Raw genomic sequence first — 13,946 nt, 5'->3', positions numbered from 1 at the left:
AGAGGATCCCTCACAAGATCCATTTCAAAGGAAGAGGAATCCATTTCATGGAAGAGGATCCCTCACAAGATCCATTTCAAGGAAGAGGATCCCTCACAAGATCCATTTCAAAGGAAGAGGATCCTCACAAGATCCATTTCAGAAGAGGATCCTCACAGATCCATTTCAAGGAAGAGGATCCCTCACAAGATCCATTTCAAAGGAAGAGGATCCCTCACAAGATCCATTTCAAAGGGAGCGGATCCCTCACAAGATCCGTTTGCCAACTATCTCTTCAAAGAGCAACACCAGTTCCAAATCCTCTATTTAGGTTTAAAGTGTTCAGTGATACTCTTCCATCTGTACACCAACTCAGATGGCACTAAAGCACAACAACAATTGCGACCCTTTGTGTCTAGGAATTGACTACTGTAGGTGTGTGTTTTCATATAAAAAAAATACATGTTGATGTGTTATTGTTCCGAAGTGAATAACTTCAAATGTCTTTTAGTCCACAGCTGCTAAAGAAATGACAAATTAAAGCTTGGTCGCAAATGGGTCTTCCAAATGGACAATGACCCCAGGCATACTTCCAAAGTTGTATACAAAATGGCTTAAGGACAACAAAGTCAAGGTATTGGAGTGGCCATCACAAAGCCCTGACATCAATCCTATAGAAAATGTGTGCACACAACTGAAAATGTAAATGTCAAAAAGTGTGTGCGATCAAGGATCCTACAAACCTGACTCAGTTATGCCAGCTCTGTCAGGAGGAATGGGCCAAAATTCACCCAACTTATTGTGGGAAGCTTGTGGAAGGCTACCTGAAACATTTGACCCAAGTTCAACAATTTAAAAGCAATGCTACCAAATACTAACTGAGTGTATGCAAACCTCTGACCCACTGGGAATGTGATGAAAGAAAGCAAAATAAATCATTCTCTCTATTAATATTCTGACACCTAAAACAGGGAATTTTACTAGTATTAAATGTCAGGAATTGTGAAAAAACGGTGTTTAAATGTATCTGGCTAAGGTGCATGTAAACTTCCGACTTCAACTGTACCTTGTTGTGTTGAACCTAGGATAGGATAAGTAATCCTTCTCACCCCCCCCCCCCTTTAAGATTTAGATGCACTATTGTAAAAGTGACTGTTCCACTGGATGTCATAAGGTGAATGCACCAATTTGTAAGTCGCTCTGGATAAGAGCGTCTGCTAAATGACTTAAATGTAAAATGTAAATGTTGAACAACATGCACCATTACTTTAACTGCCCTCAATCAGGGACAAATAGCAGCACCTCGACTGTTATTGTCTGACAGAAACATACTAGATGCTTTAAAATAGGTATATAAACATCGCCTGACGTAAGAAAGAGGATGACTCAAACCAGCGTCAGGCATCTTGATGGGGAGAAAAAAACTTCACCATAGTCAACTCTAAATACAGGGAGTTGTCCTACCAATAATAACCACGTGGAAGGAACCTTAACAGGGGTTTTCGGAAATAATATAGACAATATCAGTGCTGGATTGATTAATTAAATACAATACATTGTCGTTAATGTGTAAAAGTGACCGTTATGGTCCGTTAAACTTGCCAATGAGAACCATTGGTGTCTGTCTCTGTCTGCGTCAGACTTTACGCGCATCACCGCATGTCATTTTCCACCAAGGAACTCGCGGTGATTTTGCATCTCTGCGCGCAGAGAGATGCTGGTTTCGGAGGTTGTGCCTGAATGAAGATTTGCCTTACTAAATGTGTGAATTTTTAATTGTTTTGAGAACAAATTCTGTTGGTGTTGTACTTTGAATAAGGTAAGGAGGGCATTTACGATTCTTAATCCTTTCTTTCCATCTAGCAACGCATTAGGCTACTCGATTGCATCATGAAATATCTAGGCTAATAATAAGATAATCGTTAAAGTCAATGGAAAAATAATTGTCAGGTCTCACCTTTTCAAATCTGCATTATTGTTTCATAGGCTATTTCATACTGTAGCTTTGTCTTTTGAAAGCGTTCGTCTTTTTCCGTGCGATGTGAGGCTGAGCGCTCATTGGCGCGGTCACTCTAGGTTGCGGTGCTGTCCACAATATTTAGTTCGATTATAAAGCCCTACAATAAGCATCCCCGACGTTCACGTATACCATTTATTGAGTGATCAGGTCACCTATGGAGGAAATAGGCTACCGTGCTCTGTCTTTGGATGCATGGACATCTTATTCGGGGTTTTCTTACCTTGACCTTGGCGACGATTCATGAAATGTGTCCTCCAGCTGTGCACTGTTTGAAGCAATAGTGTTTTTTTTCCCACAAGGAGTCACACACGACACAGTGTACCTGTGGACATTAGTCCAATTGGCTATGCCATGATGGTGTCTCTCAGTTGAGTTGGGCCTGGAGGAGGCACCCGTAAGTGGGAAGATGCTAGATGTCAAGATGCTATGGGATTTCAACTCTGTTTTTAAAAAGTCCCAAATCCTCTCAAAACCACATGGAATAGAATAGTTTCTATAGAATATAATAATTTGTTGTCTTCAGAAAAGGCAATTATTTCCCCCAGTATACAACAATATACTATATGGGATGTACATAGGATGTACTGAAACTGTCCAAGAGCAAGTCATTAGACTCAATATGGGTGGACCATGGCCTGGATATATTTAATTCACTCCTAGCCTCTATCCCGGTCGTGAATAGGGTGTGATGTCTGGCAGGTTAGGGCTAGTTCACTTATTTTGTCACAGTAACACTATGTGATTGGCAGCAGTCCTTCCAAGAGATGACAATGACAGTCTGTGAGATAGTGAGAGGAGGAGAGGTTGGCTTTCACTGATGCTGCAGGGATGGAATGTACATTTAACAGGAAGAACCATTGCCTAGCAACCCCATTTGGATAAAGTGGAGCATCTCCTCTAGAAATGGCACCACAAGGACCTGGACTGTTATGATTTAAGCAACAACTCTTCCCTGGAGAGATGGGGTCTTACTGGTTGGTCTGATTGCAGGTTGCAGCTATCTACTACTATCCAAATGCCCTTCTTAACTTCTTTTTTGTGTTGTTTACACAGGGTTTGTTATGTAGCGTCAGTACTCTCCACATGTATGAAGGATCCATCCAGTTATTTGGCCTACAGAAATGCCATGATTCATAGTTGATGAGCAGACACGACAACAGTCTGGTTGATAAGGTCAAGGCTAAAGTGACAGACAGTCAGACAGGTCTGAGGGCCCAGGACACTGTAGCTCATTTCTCTTCTCTCTCTCTCTCTCTCTCTCTCTCTCTCTCTCTCTCTGTTCTCTCTCTCTTCTCCACTCTCTCTCTCTCTCTCTCTCTCTCTCTCTCTGTTCCTCTTTCTTTCCTCCATCTCTCTACACACCCCCCTCGCTTGTGCTCTCTCTCTTTGCTCTCTCCCCTGTCTCCTCTCTCTTTGTCCCTCTCTTTCTTTCTCTCTCTTCTCTCTCTGTCTGACTATTCCAACACCTACTAAACATTATATTTAAGGCCAGAGGTTTCCAACTTGATCATGATTTTGCATACGCACTATAAATAGGAGGCCACTATAGGCCAGAAATAAATCATTGTCAAGTGTCAGTTGTGCAGAGGTGAGGACGGAGTCAGGCGCAGGACACAGAACCGGTAAAATAACGTATTTTACTCTGACAAATAAACAGCCAATAAATCCACGATGGGATAACAAACCCGAACACAAAAGACTAACACAAAACCAGGAACAAACACGCACAAAACATAATGAGAACCAGAGGGTTAACACATGGAAACAGAAATGTGGATCGGTGGCAGCTAGAAAGCCGGTAACGACGAACGCCGCCCGAACAAGGAGAGGCGCCAACTTCGGCGGAAGTCGTGACAATAATCTCTAGACTATGTCACAAATAGCACCCTATTCTCTATGTAGTGCACTATTGTTAGGGCTCTGGTCAATAGTAGTGCACTAACTAGTCCGACGAGCCTGACGTGAATGACATACTGCTTTCCCCTGAACAGGCCCAGATCCCCGTCATTTGCGGGAAGAGAAGGCAGAGAAAATGGGGCCAGAGGATGGGCTGCTTTCTGAGAAGTCGTATGCGATCAAATAAATCCTCACTGCCAGCAAATGTGCAATCTTTCGAAAATAAAATCGATGACCTACGCGGAAGATTAAACTACCAACCATTCAAAACTGTAATATCTTATGCTTCACGGAGTCGTGGCTGAATGAGGACATTATCAACATGCAGTTGGCTGGTTATATGCTGTATCAACAGGATAGAACAACAGCGTCTGGTAAGAAAACTATGTATTTTTGTAAATAACAGCTGGTGCACGAAACCTAAGGAAGACTCTCGCCTGAGGTTAAGTGTCTCATGATAAGCTGTAGACCACACAATCAGCCTAGAGAGTTTTCATCTGTATTTTTCCTTTGCTGTCTACATACACCACAGACTGATGCTCGCACTAAGATCGCACTCAATGAGCTATATTCCGCCAAAAGCAAACAGGAAAACTCTCACCCAGAGGTGGTGCTCCTAGTGGCCGGGGACTTTAATGCAGGGAAACTTAAATCAATCTTACCAAATTTCTATCAGCATGTTAATTTAATGTGCAACCAGATGGAAAAAAAACTTTGAACCACTTTTACTCCACACACAGAGATGCATACAAAGCTCCCCTCACCCTCCATTTGGCAAATCCTGCTTAAAAGCAACAAAAAAGTAGGAAGCACCAGTGACTCGATCAATAAAAAAGTGGTCAGATGAAACAGATGCTAAGTTACAAGATTGTTTTGCTAGCTCAGACCAGAATTTGTCCCGGGAAGCACAGCCGAGAGCAAATAACACTGGCAAATAACACTGAAACATGCATGAGAGCACCTGCTGTTCCGTGTGATCACACTCTCCGCAGCCTGCTGTCCATTGATTATTGATTTCCATTACCATTAATATTAATCTATTTCTTCTGCTATTGGTCACTATTATTCCTCTTTACATGTATATATTACCATTAGTATATTGAGCCTCCCGAGTGGCGCAGCTGTCTAAGGCACTGCATCTCAGTGCAAGGGGTGTCACTACATTCCCAGGTTTGAATCCAGGCTGAATCATATCTGGCTGTGATTGGGAGTCCCATAGGGTAGTGCACAGTTGGCCCAGCGTCGTCCGGGTTTGGCCAGTGTAGGCCGATATTGTAAATGAGAATTTGTTCTTAACTGAATTGCCTAGTTAAATATTACAAGAAGTATTTATATATTCCTGCTATCACACAATTTTCAGCCCTGTATATAACTACCAGTACATTTTTATTGTATAAACCCACCTCAACCAATCCAGTACCGCTGCACACAGAATAAGGTACTGGTACTGACCTGTATATACAACCAGTCCAGTATCCCTGCATGTTGAATAAGGTACTGGTACTGACCTGTATATACAACCAGTCCAGTATCCCTGTACATTGAATAAGGTACTGAGACTGACCTGTATATACAACCAGTCCAGTACCCCTGTATGTTGAATAAGGTACTGAGACTGACCTGTATATACAACCAGTCCAGTACCCCTGTATATTGAATAAGGTACTGAGACTGTCCTGTATATACAACCAGTCCAGTACCCCTGTATATTGAATAAGGTACTGAGACTGACCTGTATATACAACCAGTCCAGTACCCCTGTATATTGAATAAGGTACTGAGACTGACCTGTATATACAACCAGTCCAGTACCCCTGTATATTGAATAAGATACTGAGACTGACCTGTATATACAACCAGTCCAGTACCCCTGTATATTGAATAAGGTACTGGTACTGACCTGTATATACAACCAGTCCAGTACCCCTGTATATTGAATAAGGTACTGAGACTGACCTGTATATACAACCAGTCCAGTACCCCTGTATATTGAATAAGGTACTGGTACTGACCTGTATATACAACCAGTCCAGTACCCCTGTATATTGAATAAGGTACTGAGACTGACCTGTATATACAACCAGTCCAGTACCCGGTATATTGAATAAGGTACTGAGACTGACCTGTATATACAACCAGTCCAGTACCCCTGTATGTTGAATAAGGTACTGAGACTGACCTGTATATACAACCAGTCCAGTACCCCTGTACATTGAATAAGGTACTGAGACTGACCTGTATATACAACCAGTCCAGTACCCCTGTACATTGAATAAGGTACTGAGACTGACCTGTATATACAACCAGTCCAGTACCCCTGTACGTTGACTAAGGTACTGAGACTGACCTGTATATACAACCAGTCCAGTACCCCTGTACATTGAATAAGGTACTGGTACTGACCTGTATATACTTTTATTCACGTGTCTCTTTAACTCATCGTAGTTCTTGTGTGTTTTTATTCTTACTTTAATTATTTTTTCTACTTTCTATTACTATCTATATTGGTATCGGTGTATTGTTGGGAAACAGCTCTGACTGTAAGAATTTCACTGTACTGTTTTACACCTGTTGTATCCTGTGTACGTGGCGAATAAACATTGTAACTTGAATAGAATGGGCGTCCCCATTCAAGTCAATGATGGCATAATGGATGGACTGATGGCCATTGCTAAAATATGTGCTACGATTCAACTCAACTGACATTGCAGAAAATCCATTCCATTGCATGAGCCACACATAGGTTAGTATAATTTGAATGAACATTCTACATTACCATGGAAATGATTGCATCACCATACCAGGCAGCCATTGTGAGTGTACCCATGAGTTGACCAGTCAAATCACCAGGGTTAGAGCTTATAACCAAGCCTGTTTCATTCATTATCTTTCTATGTGTGCTGCGGCTGCATTGTGGTCATTCAGTCAGCTGTTCGTTCAACTGCAAAAAATGTAATAATAATAATAGTTTAAACTGTTATGACAGTCTTCATTCATAACCATCTCGGTTACACGGTTATATTGTAATTGTGCCAGCCCTACCTAGAGTTGAAGTCAAAAGTTTACATACACCTTAGCCAAATACATTTAATCTCAGTTTTTCACAATTCCTGATATTTAATCATAGTAAAAATTCCATGTCAGTTAGGATCACCACTTTATTTTAAGAATTTGAAATGGCAGGATATAAGTAGAGAGAATTATTTATTTCAGCTTTTATTTATTTCATCACATTCCCAGTGGCTCAGAAGTTGCATACACTCAATTAGTATTTGGTAGCATTGCCTTTAAAGTGTTTAACTTGGGTCAAATGTAGCCTTCCACAAGCTTCCCACAATAGGTTGGGTGAATTTTGGCCCATTCCTCCTGACAGAGCTGGTGTAACTGTGTCAGGTTTGTAGACCTCCTTGCTCGCACACGCTTTTTCAGTTCTTCCCACAAATGTTCTATGGGATTGAGGTCAGATTTTTGTGATGGCCACTCCAATACCTTGACTTTGTTGTCCTTAAGCCATTTTGCCACAACTTTGGAAGTATGCTTGGGGTCATTGTCCATTTGGAAGACCCATTTGCGACCAAGCTTTAACTTCCTGACTGATGTCTTGAGATTTTGCTTCAATATACCCACATAAATTTCATCCCTCATGATGCCATCTATTTTGTGAAGTGCACCAGTCCCTCCTGCAGCAAAGCACCCCCACAACATGAGGCTGCCACCCCCGTGCTTCACGATTGGGATGGTGTTCTTCGGCTTGCAAGCCTTCCCCTTTTTCCTCCAAACATAACGGTGGTCATTATGGCCAAACAGTTCTATTTTTGTTTCATCAGACCAGAGGACATTTCTCTAAAAGTACTATCTTTGTCCCCATGTGCAGTTGCAAACTGTAGTCTGGCTTTTTATGGCGATTTTGCGATCCTTGCTGAGCAGCCTTTCAAATCAAATCAAATCAAATCAAATTTTATTTGTCACATACACATGGTTAGCAGATGTTAAATGCGAGTGTAGCGAAATGCTTGTGCTTCTAGTTCCGACAATGCAGTGATAACCAACAAGTAATCTAACTAACAATTCCAAAACTACTGTCTTATACACAGTGTAAGGGGATAAGGAATATGTACATAAGAATATATGAATGAGTGATGGTACAGAGCAGCATACAGTAGATGGTATCGAGTACAGTATATACATATGAGATGAGTGTGTAGACAAAGTAAACAAAGTGGCATAGTTAAAGTGGCTAGTGATACATGTGTTACATAAGGATGCAGTCGATGATGTAGAGTACAGTATATTCATATGCATATGAGATGAATAATGTAGGGTAAGTAACATTATATAAGGTAGCATTGTTTAAAGTGGCTAGTGATATATTTACATAATTTCCCATCAATTCCCATTATTAAAATGGCTGGAGTTGGGTCAGTGTCAATGACAGTGTGTTGGCAGCAGCCACTCAGTGTTAGTGGTGGCTGTTTAACAGTCTGATGGCCTTGAGATAGAAGCTGTTTTTCAGTCTCTCGGTCCCAGCTTTGATGCACCTGTACTGACCTCGCCTTCTGGATGATAGCGGGGTGAACAGGCAGTGGTTCGGTGGTTGATGTCCTTGATGATCTTTATGGCCTTCCTGTAACAACGGGTGGTGTAGGTGTCCTGGAGGGCAGGTAGTTTGCCCCCGGTGATGCGTTGTGCAGACCTCACTACCCTCTGGAGAGCCTTACGGTTGAGGGCGGAGCAGTTGCCGTACCAGGCGGTGATACAGCCCGCCAGGATGCTCTCGATTGTGCATCTGTAGAAGTTTGTGAGTGCTTTTGGTGACAAGCCGGATTTCTTCAGCCTCCTGAGGTTGAAGAGGCGCTGCTGCGCCTTCTTCACGACGTTGTCAGTGTGAGTGGACCAATTCAGTTTGTCTGTGATGTGAATGCCGAGGAACTTAAAACTAGCTACCCTCTCCACTACTGTTCCATCGATGTGGATAGGGGGGTGATCCCTCTGCTGTTTCCTGAAGTCCACAATCATCTCCTTAGTTTTGTTGACGTTGAGTGTGAGGTTATTTTCCTGACACCACACTCCGAGGGCCCTCACCTCCTCCCCTGTAGGCCGTCTCGTCGTTGTTGGTAATCAAGCCTACCACTGTTGTGTCGTCCGCAAACTTGATGATTGAGTTGGAGGCGTGCGTGGCCACGCAGTCGTGGGTGAACAGGGAGTACAGGAGAGGGCTCAGAACGCACCCTTGTGGGGCCCCCGTGTTGAGGATCAGCGGGGAGGAGATGTTGTTGCCTACCCTCACCACCTGGGGCGGCCCGTCAGGAAGTCCAGTACCCAGTTGCACAGGGCGGGGTCGAGACCCAGGGTCTCGAGCTTGATGACGAGCTTGGAGGGTACTATGGTGTTGAATGCCGAGCTGTAGTCGATGAACAGCATTCTCACATAGGTATTCCTCTTGTCCAGGTGGGTTAGGGCAGTGTGCAGTGTGGTTGAGATTGCATCGTCTGTGGACCTATTTGGGCGGTAAGCAAATTGGAGTGGGTCTAGGGTGTCAGGTAGGGTGGAGGTGATATGGTCCTTGACTAGTCTCTCAAAGCACTTCATGATGACGGAAGTGAGTGCTACGGGGCGGTAGTCGTTTAGCTCAGTTACCTTAGCTTTCTTGGGAACAGGAACAATGGTGGCCCTCTTGAAGCATGTGGGAACAGCAGACTGGTATAGGGATTGATTGAATATGTCCGTAAACACACCGGCCAGCTGGTCTGCGCATGCTCTGAGGGCGCGGCTGGGGATGCCGTCTGGGCCTGCAGCCTTGCGAGGGTTAACACGTTTAAATGTCTTACTCACCTCGGCTGCAGTGAAGGAGAGACCGCATGTTTCCGTTGCAGGCCGTGTCAGTGGCACTGTATTGTCCTCAAAGCGGGCAAAAGTTATTTAGTCTGCCTGGGAGCAAGACATCCTGGTCCGTGACTGGGCTGGATTTCATCTTGTAGTCCGTGATTGACTGTAGACCCTGCCACATGCCTCTTGTGTCTGAGCCATTGAATTGAGATTCCACTTTGTCTCTGTACTGACGCTTAGCTTGTTTAATAGCCTTGCGGAGGGAATAGCTGCACTGTTTGTATTCAGTCATGTTGCCAGACACCTTGCCCTGATTAAAAGCAGTTGTTCGCGCTTTCAGTTTCACGCGAATGCTGCCATCAATCCACGGTTTCTGGTTAGGGAATGTTTTTATCGTTGCTATGGGAACGACATCTTCGACGCACGTTCTAATGAACTCGCACACCGAATCAGCGTATTCGTCAATATTCCCATCTGACGCAATACGAAACATGTCCCAGTCCACGTGATGGAAGCAGTCTTGAGTGTAGAGTCAGCTTGGTCTGACCAGCGTTGGATAGACCTCAGCGTGGGAGCCTCTTGTTTTAATTTCTGCCTGTAGGCAGGGATCAGCAAAATGGAGTCGTGGTCAGCTTTTCCGAAAGGGGGGCGGGGCAGGGCCTTATATGCGTCGCGGAAGTTAGAGTAACAATGATCCAAGGTTTTACCACCCCTGGTTGCGCAATCGATATGCTGATAAAATTTAGGGAGTCTTGTTTTCAGATTGGCTTTGTTAAAATCCCCATCTACAATGAATGCAGCCTCCGGATAAATGTTTTCCAGTTTGCAAAGAGTTAAATAAAGTTAGTTAAGAGCCATCGATGTTTCTGCTTGGGGGGGGATATATACGGCTGTGATTATAATCGAAGAGAATTCTCTTGGAAGATAATGCTGTCTACATTTGATTGTGAGGAATTCTAAATCAGGTGAACAGAAGGATTTGAGTTCCTGTATGTTTCCTTCATCACACCATGTCCCGTTAGTCATGAGGCATACGCCCCCCGCCACTCTTCTTACCAGAGAGATGTTTGTTTCTGTCCGCGCGATGCGTGGAGAAACCCGTTGGCTGCACCGCCCTGGATAGCGTCTTCCCAGTAAGCCATGGTTCCGTAAAGCAGAGAACGTTGCAGTCTCTGATGTCCCTCTGGAATGCCACCCTTGCTCGGATTTCATCAACCTTGTTGTCGAGAGACTGGACATTAGCAAGAAGAATACTGGGAAGTGGTGCGCGATGTGCCCTTTTCGGAGTCTGACCAGAACACCGCCGCGTTTCCCTTTTTTCGGAGTCGTTTCCTTGGGTCGCTGCATGCGATCCATTCCGTTGTCCTGTTTGTAAGGCAGAACACAGGATCCGCGTCGCGGAAAACATATTCTTGGTCGTACTGATGGTGAGTTGACGCTGATCTTATATTCAGTAGTTCTTCTCGACTGTATGTAATGAAACCTAAGATGACCTGGGGGTACTAATGTAAGAAATAACACGTAAAAAACAAAAAACTGCATAGTTTCCTAGAACGCGGCGGGCGGCCATCTCAGTCGGCGCCGGAAGTATGTTGATGTAATCAAATCAAATGTTATTTGTCCCACACACATGGTTAGCAGATGTTAAGTGTAACGAAATGCTTGAGCTTCTAGTTCTGACCGTGCAGTAATATCTAACAAGTAATCTAATAATTTCACGACAACTACCTTATACACGCAAGTGCAAAGGAATTCATAAGAATATGTACATATGGATGAGCGATGGTCGAGCGGCATAGGCAAGATGCAGTAGATGGTATAGAGTACAGTATATACATATGAGATGAGATGAGTAATGTAGGGTATGGGAACATTACATAAAGCGGCATTGTTTCAAGTGACTAGAGATATGTTTATTACCTCCAATTTTTATTATTAAAGTAGCTGAGAGATTTGTGTCAGTATGTTGGCAGCAGCCACTCAATGTTAGTGATGGCTGTTGAACAGTCTGATGGCCTTGAGATAGAAACTGCTTTCAGTCTTTCGTCCCAGCTTTGATGCACCTGTACTGACCTCGCCTTCTGGATGATAGCGGGAGTGAACAGGCAGTTGCTCGGGGGTTGTTTGTTGTCCTGATGATCTTTGACCTTCCTGTGACATCGGGTGGTGTAGGTGTACTGGAGGGCAGGTAGTTTGCCCCCGGTTATGCATTGTGCAGACCTCACTGCCCTCTTGAGAGCCTTACGGTTGTGGGCGGAGAAGTTGCCGTACTAGACAGTGATACAGCCCGACAGGATGCTTTCGACAGTGCATCTGTAAAAGCTTAGGAGCCTGTTTTCGGTGACAAGCAAATTTCTTCAGCGCCTGTCAGACTGCACCTGTCTGTGTGGTGGACCATTTCAGTTTGTCCATGATGTGTACGCTCGAGGAACTTAAAACTTTCCATTTTCTGGCACTACTGTCCAGTCAATGTGGATAGGTGGCTGCTCCCTCTGCTTTGTCCTGAAGTCCCACGATCATCTCCTTTGATTTGTTGATGTTGAGTGTGAGGTTATTTTCCTGACACCACACTTGAGGGCCCTCACCTCCTCCCTATAGGCCGTCTCTCGTTGTTGTTGGTAATCAAGCCTACAACCGATTTGCTATGTTTTTTTGTTTTTACACCTTTATTTAACTATGCAAGTCAGTTACTAAGAACACATTCTTATTTTCAATGACGGCCTAGGAACGGTGGGCCAACCGCCTTGTTTAGGGTACCTTGTCGTTCTGGGATTCAATCTGCAACCTACGTTAACTAGTCCAATGCTCTAACCACCTGCCTCTCATCACCCACGAGGAGCGTGCCTGTTACGCGTGAGAAGCCAAGGTGCAAGTTGCTAGCCAGCATTAAACTTCTCTTATAAAAAACAATGAATCTGTAAGGTACTGGGTGTCGTGAGGGTGAAGTCAGGCGCAGGAAAGCAGAGAGTTAATATAGTGCTCTTTAATGCACACACGGTGAACCACGGCCACCCCACTTTGGGTGCTCAAACAAAATGCCCCAGACACAGAGAACGAAAACAGTCCAGCACTAAATACACAAACACGTTCGTCTGTAAAGCAAACACCAGGGTTACACGATCAATCCCGCACAAAAGAAACGGGCGGGCTGGCTGACTAATAAAGCCCAACTAATACAACCAACTCAAACAGGTGTAATCAATAAACACATAAAAGAATCAGTGGTAGTTAGTAGGCCGGCGACGACGACCGCCGAGCACCACCCGAACGGGAAGGGGAGCCACCTTTGCTGGAGTCACGAAAGAATCAATCAATCATAATCACTAGTTAACTACACATGGTTGATGATATTACTAGTTTATCTAGCGTGTCCTGCGTTGCATATAATCAATGCAACACAGGGGGATGATTTAACAAAAGCGCATTTATGAAAAAAGCACAATCGTTGCACAACTGTACCTAACCTAAACACCAATGCCTTTCTTAAAATCAATAGCACAAAGCATATATTTAGAAACCTGCATATTTAGCTAAAAATAAACTTAGGTTAGCAGTAATATTAACTTAGGTGAAATTAGGAAATACTTTCTTATGGCTCATTGCACTCTAGAGCCAGGGTATATGCAACCGGTATCAGCTTTTTTTGGTCCTCCAATAATCGGTATCGGTATCGGCGTTGAAAAATCATAATCGGTCAACCTCTAGTGGAGATGTTGTTTCCTACCCTCAACACCTGGGTGCGGCCTTTCAGAAAGTCCATGACCCAGTTGCACAGGGCAGGGTTGAGACCCAGGGTCTCGAGCTTAATGACGAGTATGGAGGGCACTATGGTGTTAAATGCTTAGCTGTAATCGATGAACAGCATTCTTAAATAGGTATTCCTCTTGTCCAGATGGGTTAGAGAAGTGTGCAGTGTGATTGTGAGTGTGTTGTCTGTGGACCTATTGGGGCAGACCCTAGTGGGTCTAGGGTGTCAGGTAAGGTGGAGGTGATATGATTCTCGACTAGTCTCTCAAAGCACTTCATGATGACAGAAGTGAGTGCTACGGGGCGATAGTCATTTACCTCAGTTACCTTAGCTTTCTTGGGAACTAGAACAATGATGACCCTCTTGAAGCATGTGGGAACAGCAGACTTGGATAGGAATTGATTATATATGTCCTTAATTAACCTCTTAAGTCGACCCTCTACTTTTTTGAACATTCTGTTAAAAATCGCGCAACAT

General features: G+C 43.9%; 1 protein-coding gene across 2 annotated transcripts in view; it reads left to right on the top strand.

Annotated features, from left to right (window-relative positions):
* Positions 1-1,581: 1,581 nt before the first annotated feature.
* LOC124045480 (sodium-dependent neutral amino acid transporter SLC6A17-like) overlaps positions 1,582-13,946 on the top strand; it is a 125,902-nt gene continuing 113,537 nt past the window's right edge. The window contains exon 1 of one of the 2 annotated variants that reach the window (XM_046364797.1): positions 1,582-1,798. The gene's annotated coding sequence lies outside the window, so the exon portion shown is untranslated. Of the gene's footprint in view, positions 1,799-3,952; positions 4,270-13,946 lie in introns of those variants that run through there. The other variant, XM_046364798.1, reaches the window with a different exon arrangement.

Source organism: Oncorhynchus gorbuscha, linkage group LG10 (genome assembly GCF_021184085.1).
Source record: "Oncorhynchus gorbuscha isolate QuinsamMale2020 ecotype Even-year linkage group LG10, OgorEven_v1.0, whole genome shotgun sequence".
Classification (NCBI taxonomy): Eukaryota; Metazoa; Chordata; class Actinopteri; order Salmoniformes; family Salmonidae; genus Oncorhynchus; species Oncorhynchus gorbuscha.
Note: the sequence above shows the minus strand (reverse complement) of the source record. Positions and strands in the feature narration are given on the sequence as shown.